Source organism: Hypanus sabinus, chromosome 8, assembly GCF_030144855.1.
Source record: "Hypanus sabinus isolate sHypSab1 chromosome 8, sHypSab1.hap1, whole genome shotgun sequence".
Lineage (NCBI taxonomy): Eukaryota > Metazoa > Chordata > Chondrichthyes > Myliobatiformes > Dasyatidae > Hypanus > Hypanus sabinus.
This window is the reverse complement of record NC_082713.1, coordinates 129588555-129604797: the sequence shown is the minus strand read 5'-3', so window position 1 is coordinate 129604797 and position 16243 is coordinate 129588555. Positions and strand designations below refer to the sequence as shown.

Genomic DNA, 16243 nt, shown 5'->3' with positions numbered 1-16243 from the left:
CAGTGACATCAAATTCCTCACGAACAATTTAGATAAAAGAGTTGAAGCGACGGACCTAGTGATGGGTTTAAGATGCTGAAAGGTAGTAAAGCTGGATACTTTTGATGTGAGTGTTAAGAACAAATTATATGGTCCTATTGAATCTTGGATGTTGCGTGGCTTAATCTGCGGACTCATTTTCAAGAATACAACTCGTGTTCTCATTTATTTACAGTTATTTTTTTGTATTTGTAGAGTCTTTTGCATGCATTGGTTGTCTGTCTGTCAGTCTGACTGTGTTTAGTTTTTCATTGATTTCTATTATATTTCTTTGTTTTACTATGAATGCCCACAAGGAAATGAATCTCTGATTTGTATACGGTGACTTATATATACTTTGACAATAAACTTAGAGTTTTGCTACTGAGTGGATACTGTACATTCAGTTTAAAGTTTTAGTGAAGACGTTAAACTGAAGCCTCACTGCCCCACTCATGCAGATGCAAATCATTCCATGGCACCCTTTAGAAATTTGCTTTAAAGTGCCAGTTAACATTTGCTCCTTACCTAGCATTACCCAAATCAGATTATCTGTTCATTTCTATTTACAGAAGCAGATAATGCACAAATTAACCATCACATAATTTGTTTTACAACGTCAATTAGACTTTCAACCCAATTTTACAATTTACTTTAGAATAATCAATTTCAGTTGCAGCTAGGGCCAGTCTGTCAATCTGAAGATCACTCAAGCAAAAGACACAAGTCCTGAACTTAAAAAGTCATTAACTGCACCAAAACACAAGGTGATCAGAAGAGCATCAGCATCTTGCATTTCCCAGCATCTATACTGAGAAATCACCTTGCTGAATTTGTCCTGTTTAAACTGCCGAAGATTCAGTGATTCCATTCATTTCAATAAAGACACGAGTTTCAAATAATTCACATTTTCATTGATTCCATTCTCTGGCAACAATGTACATATGTTCTCCCTTGTGTTTTCATTCTATTATTTTACTTTTTAATATTCAGACAATTAAATTTGACATTTATGTTTCTTCAAAGTATTGACTGTCAATACTGGCATGGTTAACTCTGCTGTCAAAGCTGTGCCAGCAAATTGAAAGGCACATAAAAATATCCAGATACAAAGGTGGTGGGGGGATGGGGTCAATTAAAATTCCCGCAAAGAATTTTTTAATTTATAAGAACGGGCATGGATTATTGACATTCCATAACTCAAGACAAAGCAAGGAGCAATAAAAGCTGCAATTAACAAACTTCACCACCATTCACTTTACTGAACATGCTTCTCCTTCACATTCAGTCACCTTCTCAAGACAAAGGTGCAGTTATGAAAATTTGCCTAGACCCATTCTCTTTCTGAGATATAATGAAAAAATCTTTGTTTTACTCCTACTAATGCTTCCACTCCTCAACTGTTTTTGTGCCGATAATTGAATTGGTGCTGCTTCCTCCATTTGAACAGAACAGGAAAAGGTCATTACTTGTACTTCGAATTTCCACTGTTCTCACTTACCCACGCAACCAAGTTCCATTTGCCATTCCTGATAATGATTGTCACTATTTTCTACAACATTCAGTGAAGTGCATCATCTATTTTAACTGCCAGCTTACTGATGTTGCTAGCAAAATGTCTACCACCATCCCATGGAGGACACCACTAGCCGAGAACCTCCAATCAGAGAAACAACCTCCTGCCATCACCCTTTGCTTCCTACCATCAAGCCAATTGTGTATTCTATTAGCCAGCTATCATTGAATTCCACACAATCTAACTGCTCATAGCAGCCTACCGTGAACTCCATTCAGATTAGCTCTATCATTTTCCCCTCATCGTCCTTCTTTCTTGGCTGCTTCTTCAAAAACCACAACCAAATTTGTGAGACATTATCAGCTTGCACAAAGTCTTGCTGAATGTCCCCATCAACATCTGCCTTTCAAAATACATGAAAATCTTGTATCTCAGAATCCCTTCTAGTAACTTAACAACCACAAATGTTTGGCCTACTAGTCTATAATTCCAGGATTTTCTTTGCAGCTCTTCTTGAACAAAGGCATAGTAACCACCCTTCAGTCATCCAGCACTTCACACATCATACATTTCAGCCAGAGTCTGCACAACTTCCACTCTAGCTTCCTACAGTATTCTTGGATATAACTGATCAGGCAGGCCCTGGAAATTCAACCTACATTCATTCATTTTAAGACACAGAGCATCTCCTTTTCGAGAGTGTAGACAATCCTCAAGACACCCCCATGAACTATCTCAAGTTCCAAAATATACATGTATTTCTTCACGGTAAGAAATATCTATTGAGGACCTCACCAATCACCTGCAACTCCATACACTGTTGTCCATTTTGGACTCTGAGGGGCCCTATTCTCTCTGCAGTTTCTCCTTTTTCGTTTACATACATAAAATCTCTATTATCTTCTCTGCCACAGCTACCTCATACCCCCGTTTAGCCTTGTGATTTCCTTTTTAAAATCACTGCTGAATCTTCAATACTCCTCCAGATTTATTATGAACTCAGCAACTCCAAAAGCTAGATCGGATACATCTCCCGCTTTGCTTCATTCCATTCCATTGTACCAACTTCTGTCTCCATCATAATCACTTTGATTTAAGCTTTAAATACCAGCATTTTAAGATGCCTTCTTATTTTAACCATTGTTTCCCTTTTGCCCTTGTTACAGGCGCTCGTATTTGCTGTATTTCTCACACTGATGCTTTCACTCCCTGATTTTCCCACCCAAGGGATGGGGTTCCACTTGTCGTCAGCTTGCATCCCACAAGCCTCCATATCCAATGTCTCATCATTATTTCTGCCACCTTCAATGAGGTTTCATTACTGGTCACGCCTTGAACTTCCCTCTGCTTTGAGCATTCTGAAGGAGGTGGTGGGAAATAGACACAGATCCCGGCCTAAGGGAAGCTGAACCGTGGGATCTTCCCTGGAAGATCCACCCTGGAAAATTCCAGAACCCACCCGAATCGTGGGCCTGCGGATGAAGGCAGCGTGAAACGCTTACCCGCCGGCTGCCCCGCGACAAACATGACCGTCCCTTCCCCGACCGCTTCTCCCAGCGGCAGCACCCTCCAACAACGCTCCCGGCCGACAACCAAGCACTTCTTCAAACAGGCCCAGGGCCTCCGGGGGACCGGGCCACCACCAGTCAATCACACGGCGAACGGGAGTGCAATTGGCTGCGCCGGACAAGCCCCCGCCTCCTTGCTCCAATCAGGAGTCAGAGCTTGACGTGATCACCGGCCTGATCTTGTCTGTGACATCAAGGGGTTACTGGCGGTTAAGGGCGGATCCGCAGTACTCTGGCTCGACGTGAAGTAATACTGTACACACAATGGGAAAATGCCAGGTCTCTTTCGAATCGTAATTAAAAAGTGCTTGAAAAAGTCTATTACTGACAAATGCACCCTAATCCTGAGGCGCTGGGGGGGTCGTGGTCGATCGCCCGCCTCCGTATTCCTCATGGCCCGCCCTAGTTATTATTGCTATAAAACGCTTTCGTGGGATTATGTTGGGATGCTCAAATTCATTTATTGTTCCCTTTTAGCTTGGGTCATAACAGTTATTCTCGTGTGTGTGTGTGTCACCCTGACTGTAACTGGGGTGTGTAATAATCACCTCCCCCATCTGAGTGTAACTGAGTGGGTTCTTTCCCTGGGTTTTAGCGAACAGCCTAAAAAAAAATTGAATAGAGTATATTTTGTTAATAATAAAAAAAATTGGCGGTGGGGTTTGTCGCAATAAAACCGGCAGTTGAGCTAAAGGAACTTCTCTCGTACGTCATCGTTGACCAAATGCTCGCCACAAAGAGAGAGAGGATAGGCTATTTTTTTTCTGCAGTCCTTGCAAGGACGATTGGGCGTGTCGTGGCTGATTAGGACAGTGTTCAAACTGTGGTCAGTTCTGCAGCTGAGTGGGAATCGCTTCACCAGCTGAATAGCTGTTTATCAAGTGGCACACTCTACCACTCCACAGAGCCTCTTTATGTTCCTGATGCACGGACCCTAAATACCACCCTTAATGTGTTTTCCCCAATTTGAACCCTTGTGCTAGAGATTCCAGAAGGGAGTGTAGGTATCCTATTTATTTTTAAGAGGCTGTAACAACAGGTCAGAACACAGTGGAGAATTTTTTTTTTAAAAAAAACAAGATTTAGCTGCTTAGAACAAACTTGATGTAAGAGGTTAACTCTTCTCACTACAGTTACTGCCTGATTTGCTAAGTTTTATTTAAGACTACCATAATTTTATTTTTGGATAATATCTTATTCTAACAAATGGGACCATTTGAAAGGCATAGAGTCCATGTCAGCTTTTAGACTATTCTCTGTTAACTTCTTTATGGCCCTTCTCTTTACAGTGCGCATCTACACCCCATCAACCTCCTCTTCCCCCAATTATCCTGTTACCCCCTTACAGAGGGGGAAAGTTACAGTTGTCAATGTAACTTTGAGCACATCAATCCAATAGCATGGCCAGAAATTTGAAGGGCTGCTTAAATAACATCACAATATTTGCATACATATGGCTCCCTAATCTGCTTAATGATTATCCTATAGTGGGATTCTGTTAATGCTGCAACCCTTACCTACATATGTATGTCTATGGTTTTTCCCCCATTACTGGATAGGAAAATCTCCACCCAGATTACAAACAGGATTAGATGTTCCAGGAATGCAGAATGTTAATCTGATAAATTTATTCCAGCAGCAGAGCTCTGTTTATAAAACTTCAAGTCGAGTCACTTTTTATTGTCATTTTGACCATAACTGCTGGTACAGTACATAGTAAAAATGAGACGTTTTTCAGGACCATGGTGCTACATGAACCAGTACAAAAACTACATCAAACTACATGAAAACAACACAGGAAAAAAAACACTAGACTACAAACATACCCAGGACTGCATAAAGTGCACAAAACAGTGCAGGCATTACAATAAATAACAAACATGACAATAGGTGCAGTAGAAGGCAGTAAGTTGGTGTCAGTCCAGGCTCTGGGTATTGAGGGGTCTGATAGCTTGGGGGAAGAAACTGTTATATAGTCTGGTTGTGAGAGCCCGAATGCTTTGGTGTCTTTTCCCAGATGGCAGGAGGGAGAGGAGTTTGTATGAGGGGTGCATGGGATCCTTCATAATGCTGTTTGCTTTGAGAATGCAGCGTGTAGTGTAAATATCTGTAATGGCGGGAAGAGAGACCCCGATGATCTTCTCAGCTGACCTCACTGTCCGCTGCAGGGTGTTGCGTTCCAAGATGATGCAATTTCTGAACCAGGCAGTGATGCAGCTGCTCAGGATGCTCTCAAGAATGTGATGAGGAAGGGGATGGTGGGAAATGGACTTTACTCAGCCTTCGCAGAAAGTAAAGACGCTGTTGGTCTTTCTTTGCTATGGAGCTGGTGCTGAGGGAACTTCAACTATTGTAACAATACTAGCTTAGTAGTCTTCTCCGTGGATTGTCACCTTGTCATGGTGGTGAAGCTTGTGTTGTCCTGATATCCTGAGAGTGATGCCATCTGGAGCTATGCTCCTGGTCGGGTCATCCATGGTGGTAAGGTCGAGGGTGAGGTTTCGTGACAAAGAACAATCCAACCAAGACCTCAACGGTGGAACAGAGGGACGAAGTTACTTCAAACACAACGGCTGTGAAGGCGACAACAAATCCATCTGCTCCAGTTGTCTTGGTTTCCATGCCATTGAAATCAGTTGATTGATTTTTGAAATATCATGTGCCGCTTGGAGTGCAACATCAAGTACACGTTAAACAAATACACGCATAGGCGTCTTTGCTCTGTGGAAACGGAACGAAGACCATCATCCTTGACCTCGAGATATAGCCACAACGACGACTAGCTTAGATTCTCATAGTCTTATTCCTTGAATAACTCCTTTCAGTTAGCTCAGTTATTTTGCAGTCGTAGATCAAAAAAAGCTCACATCAGTGATAGCGAACGTGAAACTACCTGGTTCACTAACCTCATTTGAGGATAATCTGCCTGGGGTGAAGTAACAAAAATGAGAAGGCTATTTGTCACTTAAAGCTATGACTTATGTTCTCATCCCTTTAATGCAAAGACAGTGTGGCTCTTTTCACTGAATCACTGGACTGGTCAAATGAACTACTCACATGTATCAAGACATCTGAGGTCTAAGACCTCCGCCAGTTAGTTAACCATGGATATTGCATCCTAGCTGTCTAGGTGCACAAGCATGGGCAGTACGATACGGACAGCAAGCTGTGCCCATGTAGCAAGCTCTCCCTCTCCACGCTTCTGGTGAACCCAAAAGGAGGCTGATACAGTTTGGTACCAGAAGCATCACAGGAGTTGCCAGTCAGAATTGAACTCAGTGTAGGACTGCCTTAGGGACTCCAGCTCCAGATTTTTCCTTCAGGGTATCACAGCTGATATCTGCCCAAAGCAATTGGTTTCAAGGCACCAGTAACTCACCTTTGTCCCTTCTCCTGTCAATAGAAACGGTTCCACCGGCTTAGTAGCTCAGTCACACATGAAGGCCAGGAGCTGGACTTGGTTGTCAGGCTATATGAGGCGCATGCCTTTGGAATCATTTAATAGGTAACGGAAGCTTATCCACATTACCACTCCCAGCTATAACAACCATAAGAATAAATTGAGCAGACTACATGAACTCCTATTAACCCAATAGCTACTGTTGGAACCTGATACTTTAATGATCCAAAGACTCTTTGGAAGTCAAGAATGAGGCAAAAAAAAAACTTGTTGCTTACAATCATTTTATTAAGTGTTACAAGCGCAAGGAGAGGGAAGAACTATGGAAAGAGGCAAAGAGAAGGTCTAATAGTAGTATATGGTCATCTCACACCAGATGATCGATAACAGAAATTTAATTAGAAATTCAGTCGATAATAATAAGATTGCCAGATTCAAGTAAAATGACTCTCCACTGAAACCAAGAAGTTTCCAGAAAAACAAAGCAAACTGCAGCTATTGGAAAACTTGTATGTATATAGGTGATTATATAAAATTAGAAAAATCACAAGTCTAAAGCCAGTCCAACAATACACAGCCCTGGATTACTGCACATTGAGAGTGATCCAGAGAAAGATTGGGGTATAATGGTGCAGGGGATCTATTGGACTGCAAGAATGGTGCTAGTTTGGTGGACAAATGAGATGGAGAGAAAACAAGTTCATCTATAGATACAATTGGGAGTTTCAAAAAGCATATTATATCCCTAGCTCCACAATGAAGGTATCTGCTCAAGTGCCTACTGCAAAGAGAAAATAAAATCAGAACAACCAAACATGGTAGCTTACTTTGAAATAGTTCAATATCTTGAAGAGAAACCTTAAGCAGCTAAATTTTACTGAAATTGAACAGCAAGCTTTCATAGATGTAAATTACTGCTATCACATTATGCTAAATCATGGAGGAAAATCATAAAAATCAGATTACAGCAAGAGGAAAAGGTTCAAATTCTTGGAGAATGTTACATTTCCTAAACCAAGGGAAACAAACACCAAAAGAGCAATGTTAATAAGTGGGTAAACTACACTGTGATGGAAAAATAAAATTAACATGTCAAGGGTGGGGACATTTCACTGGAACAAGAGGTGGTGACTAGCAGAATATGAAGCCCTAGCCAAAATAAATATCAATGGAAAAAACTCTCAGAATGAATGGACAGGAATGTAGAAGGGGATGAAAAATAAAAACACTCTGGGCCCAAATAATTTTTTTTTCATTTTCTTGCAAAGACCAACTATATTATACTGAAGGTTAATTTGGGAACAAGTATTGTTCTGTTTATAACTTTGTACTTATCCTTCTGTTTTTAAAACTCGCATTAATCTGGAGTACACCTAGAAATATAATGTCACTATACACACAATTTTCCAACAAGAGAACAATTTCCACAATCTTTATTGAAATGCATACAGATTTCTACAGCCAATAATCTGAATCTTGGCTTTGAGCCAGTCTACTCCTAATAAATTGAATTATCTCGAGTTTACTCTTAATTCAGTTTTCACTTACAAAGAGCTTTCAGTGCCATTTTTACTTAATTTACAAGGCAAACTATTAGATAATTAAATCTTTTTAGCTAAAAACATCAAAATTAACAGCAAATGAAAAAAATCTGCAGATGCTGCAGATCCAAAGCAACTCACACACATAAAATGCTGGAAGAACTCGGGAGGCCAGGCATCATTTATGAAAAAAAAGAGTAAACAGTCGATGTTTTGGGGCAAGTAATAGGGGTAGTTAATAGGGAGGGGGGAGTGGGTGAAGTAAAGAGTTGGGAAGCTGATAGGTGAAAGAGATAATGGGCTGGAGGAGGGAGAATCTGATAAGATCAAATAAACAGATTGTACATTGCACCTTTGGCGGGCTTGTTGTGCTTCAACAACAGGCAGCCCATCCGCCTTTGGTCCCCACCTGCCAACCTATTTTGCAGCAGTAGTACACTTCAATACATACATAATTACTTTAAGTTACAATAAAAAACAAATAGTGCAAAAAGAGAGCAGGATAGTGAGAATGTGTCATGAGTTCAGAAATCCAATGGTGGAGGGGAAGATGCTGTTCCTAAAATGTTGAGTGTGTTGCTTCAGGCTCTTGTTCTGCCTCCCTGATGGTAGTAATGAGAAGAAGACGTGTCGTGGAGGATGAAGGTCCTTAATAATGATTGCTAACTTCTTGAAGCACTGACCTTTGAAAACACCGTCAACCAGAGGGAGGTTAGTGCTGATGATAAAGCTGACAGAGTCGAAACCCTCTGTAGCCTCTTACGATACTGTGCATCGGAGCCTTGATACCAGGTAGTGATGCAACCAATCAGAATGCTTTCTACATTTGCTGGAGCCTTTGGCGACATACCAAATCTCCTAAGCATAGCCACTAGTGTGCCTTCTTCACAATTTCATCAATATGTTGGGCCCAGGATAGATCCTGAGATGTTGACATCCAGAAACTTGAAGCAGCTCACTCCTTCCACTAATCAACCTTTCTATCTCACTCCTACCATCACCATCTGTCACTCTGACAACATTTGTATCATCAGCAAATTTATAGATGCCACTTGAGCTGTGCATGAATGCAGAGGAATAGAGGTGTTATTGTGTTCATTGCCACCAATCTGCAATGACTGTCCCCACATGAGGAAGTCAACAATCCAGATCCAGAGGGAGGTACAAAGGCCCATGTATTGAAGCTTGTTAATTAGGACTGAGGGGATTATGGTGTTGAACACTGAGCTGTAATCAATAAACATCTGCCTGATATAGGTATTGCTGTTGTTCAAGTGGTCCAAGCTAAGTGAAGAGTTAGGGATCACATCCATTGTAGACATGTGGTGGTAGACAACTGCAGCGAGTCCAGGCCATTGCTCGGGCAGGAGTTAATTCTAGCCGTGATCAACCTCTCAATGCATTTATCATGGTAGAAGCAAAAGCTACCAGGAGATAGTCTTTGAAGCAGCTCATTCTGCTCTTCTTGGACACTGATATGATTAGGACCCTTTTGAAGCAGGTGGGAATCTCCTACTGCAACAGTGAGAGATTGACAATGTTCTTGTACCCTCCAGCCAGCTGGTTAGCACAGGTGTCTGGCTCTTGTTAAAGTCCTGGTTCTTGCTTCACAATAAGCAGGTGTTAGCATTCCAATTGCCTAAGTTGGGGATGTGGGAACCTAGATGCTTTGGGGAAAACAATTTGCAATAACAATTGTTCATAGCAGACAGGAGAAAAGAAATTAACTCTCAAATTATGCCTTTGGAATGACAGATAAGCAAATCATGAAAGATAGAAGGTAATTAAACCAGAGAGCAGAAGTGCTTAGGAGGCTGCATCCAAATGAACATACTTCATGTAAATATTCAGAGAAGGAACAAGTTGAAAGTGAAAAATTAGGATGACATATCTGTAATGGAGCCACGTCTGCATGATGATTCATACTGGGAATACATATATCAGTTTAGAGGTGGCCAAATGATAGATGGCAGGAGAGCAGGAAACAGTGATTAAGAACAGGAGAAAAAAATAGCAGAATGGTACTAAATAGACCTTTTTCATATTAAATTAATAACTAGTTAAGATAGCAATGAGATTTGTGTACTTGCCTTAGGTAGTGACTGGAATGAGAAATAATGTGTAAGCATGTAGTGAATGTAGTTTGTTTCTTTTTATGAGTGATTTGAACATTGAAAATAATTATGCTGACTACTTAATGTCAGAAGGGGCATGAATTTCCTGAGGGTGTTTATGGCAACAAAATTTCATATCCACAAGGAAGGCCATGTTATGTGTTACAATGAGAAAGGACTTGACTGCTATTCTTAGTGTGCAAACATTTATCTGAAAATAATGCAAAATTATGAAGGGTACAATAACTAAATGCAAACAAGCTTTTTTCCACTATAGTCGTGTAAGACTAAAACTGGAGGTCATATGTTAAGGGTGAAAAGTGAAATATTTAAGGCAACTCAGGGGGAACTTCCAGTGACAGTGCGGGATGAGCTGCCATTGGAAGTGGTGAATGTGGGTTCAATTACAACATTTAAGAGTAGTTCAGCTAAGTACATGGTTGGGAGGAGAGTGGAGGGCAAGAATTCAGGGGCAGGTTGATGGCCGTTTGGCGCAGACTAGATGGGCTGAAGGCTGCGTGTGTGTCCTTGAGCAAGGTACTTAACCACACATTGCTCTGCGATGACACTGGTGCCAAGCTGTATGGGTCCTAATGCCTTTCCCTTGGACAACATCGGTGGGATGGAGAGGGGAGACTTGCAGCTTGGGCAACTGCCAGTCTTCCATTAAAAAAAAACCTTGCTCAGGCTTGTGCCCTGGAAACTTTCCAAGGCGGAAATCCATGGTCTGTTGAGACTAATGGAGGCCTACAATCCTATTCCTATGAATTTTCTCCAGCAATTTCCCTACAACTGATGGGAGACTCACTGGTCTATAGCTGCCAGGATTTTCCCTTGTTCCCTTCTTAAATAGAGGTATAACATTAGCCACTTGCCAGTCCTCTGGGACATAACCTGTGGCTAAAGAAGACACAAAGAAACTGGTCAAGGGTTCAGCAATCTCATTTCTTACTTCTCTCAATAACTTGGGGTAAACCCCATCATGACCTGGGGAGTTATCCACTTTAGACAAGTCAAGTCGCTTTTGTTGTCAATTCGACCATAACTGCTGGTACAGTACATAGTAAAAATGAGACGTTTTTTCAGGACCATGGTATTAAATGACACGGTACAAAATCTAGACTGAACTACATAAGAAACAACACAGAATAAAACTACACTAGACTACAGACCTATCCAGGACTGCATAAAGTGCACAAAACAGTGCAGGCATTACAATAAATATCAAACATGACAATAGGTGCAGTAGAGGGCAGTAAATTGGTGTCAGTCCAGGCTCTGGGTATTGAGGAGTCTGATAGCTTGGGGAAAGAAACTGTTACATATTCTGGTCGTGAGAGCCCAAATGCTTATGTGCCATTTGCCAGACGGCAGGAGGGAGAAGAGTTTGTATGAGGGGTGCGTGGGGTCCTTCATAATGCTGTTTGCTTTGTGGATACAGCGTGTAGTGTAAATGTCTGTAATGGCGGGAAGAGAGACCTCGATGATCTTCTCAGCTGACCTCACTGTAGGGTCTTGAGATCTAAGATGGTGCAATTTCCGAACCAGGCAGTGATGCAGCTGCTCAGGATGTTCTCAATACAACCCCTGTAGAATGTGATGCGGATGGGGAGTGGGAGATGGATTTTCCTCAGCCTTCGCAGAAAGTAGAGACGCTGCTGGGCTTTCTTTGCTATGGAGCTGGTGTTGAGGGACCAGGTGAGATTCTCCGCCAGGGGAACACCAAGAAATTTGGTACTGTTAATGATCTCTGCTGAGGAGCCGTCGATGTTCACAGGGGAGTGGTCGCTCCATGCCCTCCTGAAGTCAACAACCATCTCTTTTGTTCACATTCAGAGACGGGTTGTTAGCTCTGCACCAGTCTGTTAGCCACTGCACCTCCTCTCTGTAAGCTGTCTTGTCGTTATTTTTAATGAGATCCACTACGGTCGTGTCATCGGCGAACTTGATGAGGTGGTTCAAGCTGTGTGTTGCAGCACAATCTTGGGTCAGCAGAGTGAACAGCAGTGGACTGAGACACAGTCCTGGGGGGCCCCCGTGCTCAGTGAGATGATGTTGGAGATGCTGCTCCCGATCCGGACTGACTGAGGTCTCCTAGTCAGGAAGTCTAGGATCCAGTTGCAGAGGGAGGTGTTCAGGCCCAGTAGGCTCAGCTTTCCAATCAGTTTCTGAGGGGTGATTGTGTTGAATGCTGAACTGAAGTCTATGAACAGCATTCGAACATATGTATCTTTTTTTGTCCAGGTGGGTTATGGCCAGGTGGAGGGTGATGGCAATGGCGTCATCTGTTGAGCGGTTGAGACCATACTCAAACTGCAGGAGGTCCAGTGAGGGGGGGGCAACAGGGTCTTGATATGCCTCATGACGAGCCTCTTGAAACACTTCATGATGATGGATGTGAGTGCAATGTCAGTAGTCATTGAGGCAGGACACTGAAGACTTCTTCGGCACGGGGACGATGGTGGCAGCCTTGAAGCACGTTGGAATAGTAGCGTTGCACAGGGAGATGTTGAAGATGTTGGTGAGAACATCTGCTGGCTGGTCTGCACATCCTCTGAGCACTCTACCAGGGATGTTGTCTGGTCCAGCAGCCTTCCGTGGGTTGACCCTGCACAGGGTTCTTCTCACATCGGCCACAGTGAGCCACAGCACCTGGTCATTTGTTCCTCGCTGCCACGTCATTTTCTGCCTCAAACCGGGTGTAGAAGTTATTCAGCACATCTGGGAGGGAGGCATCACCCACAAAGTCAGGTGATGTTGTCCTGTAATTGGTGATGTCCTGGATGCCCTTCCAAATGCACTGCGTGTTGGCGTTGTCCTGGAAGTGGCTGTGGATTTGCTGGGTGTGTGCACGCTTTGCCCCTGTGATAGCCCGGGACAGCTTGGCCCTTGCTGTTGTTAGGGCTGCCCTGTCGCCTGCTCTGAAGGCGGAGTCGCGGGTTTTCAGCAGTGCACGCACCTCTGCGGTCATCCATGGCTTCTGGTTAGCGTGTATAGTGATGGTCTTGGACAGAGTAACATCGTCAATGCGATTGCTGATGTAGCAGGTCACTGATGCTGTGCACTCCTCTAAGTTGGTGGAGTCGCCATCAGTTGCAGCCTCCCTGAACATGTGCCGGTCAGTGTGCTCAAAGCAGTCGTGAAGAGCAGAGATAGCTCCTGCAGGCCAGGTTTTCACCTGCTTCTGAACTGGTCTGGAGCCCCTGACGAGCGGTCTGTATGCTGGGATTAGCATAACAGAGATGTGGTCTGAGTATCTAAACCCCAGAAGGGGTCAGTTTGTATTAGGGAAATTGAAATCCATTATGACAACAACCCTCAAAGTCCCCATGGCTTTTAGGTGGTCTGTAATACAATCCCATCAGTATGATTGCACCTTTCCCATTCCTGAGTTCTCCCCAAATGGACTCCGTGTCAGACCCTTTCATTATGAGCACAGCTGTGATATTGTCCTTGACTAGTAGTGCGACTCCACCCCCCCCCCCCCCGCCACCTTTTTTACATCCTTCTCCATTTTTTCTAAAACTTTGAAAACCTGGTACATTACTCACCCACTCCCGCTCTCCTCTGAACCAAGTTTCAGTAATGGCTACAACATGGTAGTTTTATGTACTGATCCATGCTTCAAGTTCAACCCCCTTACCCATAATACTCCTAGCATTAAAATATACACTTCAAACTATCTGACCCATTATACCTGTTATTTTAATTTTGCCTCTCAATTCTTTTCCTGACACCCACCTTCCTGTCGGATCCTTCCCTTACCGACCTGGGGGTCTGGTTCCCTCTCCCAGTTCAGGTTACGGAAACAAGCAGTGGTTTTGCTGTCTCCCACACTCGTTGAGTATAATTGTTGCTTTTGTTTCTCTCAGGTAATTTCCATTAAAGAAAAAATAAATCCGCAAATGTATGGCAGATGTCAAGTAAATGCAGGATTTCTGCTTACATTAGAGACGAAAATAACGATTACATTATATTTTTAAGCAAATCTCAGTTGCTGAGTGTTTCAGTTTGTCCCAGAAAAGATCACTCACCATCCCTGGAATCTTTATAGCATTATATGGTGAAAATATTTGTCACTTCCCCCACACTATCTCCCCCTTATTCCCAAAATGTGTATAACTCAAGAGTCTAAATTATCTCCTTTGTTCTGATTGGTATAAGTGACGATGACATGATGCCAAGTGACCCAGTCAGAGGCTATAAGAACATTCCTGTGAACAGACAAATGCTGACCGATTAGAGCAGTTGAGGATCGGAATCTTACTGATCTGACAAAGCCCGCTGCGTGCTGCTCGTTATATTAAAAGAGAGATCTGAGCAAGAGCCTGACCGTCAGAATAAGCCGATGGTTTAAAGGATGGGGTGAGTAGGTAGCAGCGAGTAACAGGTCCTTCCAAGCAAGCCATGAAGAACCCACACTTCTTCCTGAATGGGTGTGTTGGACGACAGTGATCCTTCGGAATCCCTGGACGTCTTCGACAGAAATGAGAGGTTGGCAAGAGCAGAGTTTGCTGTGCTGGGAACGATCTTCATGATGGCCACGATGGGTAACAGTGTGCTCATCAGTGGCCCGTGAAGCAGAAAGAAGAGGAGGTCCCGCATGAGGGTCGGCACAACATTGTGGGCCGAAGGGCCTGTAATGTGCTGTACTATTCTATGTTCTATGTATGTCTTTGTAATGCACCTCAGCATCGCCGACCTGGTGGAGCCCGTCTTCCAGGTCCTGCCCCAGCTCCTCTGGGACATCACGGAGGTATTCATCGGGCCAGATGCTCTGTGTAAGATGGTGGCTTACCTACAGCTGGTGGGGATGTTAGCCTCCACCTACAAGGGTGGGGGCCATGACCCTTGACAGTTTCCAAGCGGTCTGTTATCCCAAGGTAACTCTTTGCAAGAAAAAGGCAGGCTGGAACATAGCCATATGCACAGTTAGGTCTTGTCTCTAATCCTGGGCATTCCTTAGCTCTTCATATTCTCCAAGAAAGAGTTCCTCCCAGAGATGGCACAGTGCTGGGCAGAGTTCATCCCTCCATGGGGATCCAAGGCCTACGTGACCTGGATCTTCACAGTCATTTTCTTCATCCCCACCGTCATTCTGACCACTTGCTAGGTCAACATCTGTTGGGTCATCCGAACGAACATTTATACCAAGACTCACCAGAAACCCAAGATGACCAGGACGCGGACAGTCTGTTCGAGAGCCAGTAACATTAACTGCATCTCCAAGGCAATGAACAAGACAGTGAAAATGGCAGTGGTCACAATTCTTGTCTATGTGCTGTGTTGGACACCTTACTTTGCAGTGGAGCTGTGGACAGTGTGGCATCCCGGTGACATCATACCATCCCCACCACCCCCCCTCAAATTGCCCACTTTAAAAATCAAATCCCACATGGATTGCTTTTCCACTTGCTTCACCCATTACCTTGCCACATGGCACAAGAACAGAACCCGAGAACACAATAATTAGGAGCAGGGCCAAGCCATTCTGCCCCTTCTGTCTGCTTATTCACTCAGTACTATCATAGCTAATCCAATCTCAGCTCCTAGCCCACCCGTCAGGAGTTCTCCCTGCAACCATGATTGCTCCAGTTTTCTTCCACAGTCCAAAGATGTACCTGTTGGTAGGTTAATTAGGCATTGTAAATTGTTCCATGGTCAGCTTGGGTTGCATTGAACAGCGTTCGGGGAGCAAACATGCCTTCTGCACAAGTTTGTGTTGTGTTATTGTGGAAACCGGGAGATCGGAGTTAATCCACCGGCTCTTGCTCCTTTAAGAGTGCACAACACTCCACTAATGTGAGCCCAATTGGACTTTTTTTAAATATCAAAGATTATGTAAAACAAAACCACATGTCAAAGGCACACACACACACACACACACACACACACACACACACACACACACACACACACACACACACACCATCTATTTTCTCTTGTTTGTGATTGGCCACCTAATTAGAATTGCACACAGCCTTTCACCAAGTTTCACACTAAACCAAATTCAGACCCACGGGTCTGACTCACACATGGATATTGAAACAGACACATAGCTATGATCACCACACTTCTCCTTTGTG

The 16243-nt window shown here is 43.4% G+C and overlaps 1 protein-coding gene and 1 pseudogene across 2 annotated transcripts in view; one reads left to right on the top strand and one right to left on the bottom strand.

Annotated features, from left to right (window-relative positions):
• The window catches only part of pnpla8 (patatin-like phospholipase domain containing 8), a 110026-nt gene extending 106832 nt beyond the window's left edge, over window positions 1–3194 (bottom strand). Inside the window, exon 1 of one of the 2 annotated variants that reach the window (XM_059977829.1) lies at window positions 3037–3194. The gene's annotated coding sequence lies outside the window, so the exon portion shown is untranslated. Of the gene's footprint in view, window positions 1–2993 lie in introns of both variants that reach the window. The other variant, XM_059977830.1, reaches the window with a different exon arrangement.
• An 11395-nt stretch (window positions 3195–14589) lies between these two features.
• LOC132397671 (arg8-vasotocin receptor-like) lies at window positions 14590–15630 on the top strand (annotated as a pseudogene).
• The last annotated feature ends 613 nt before the right edge of the window (window positions 15631–16243 follow it).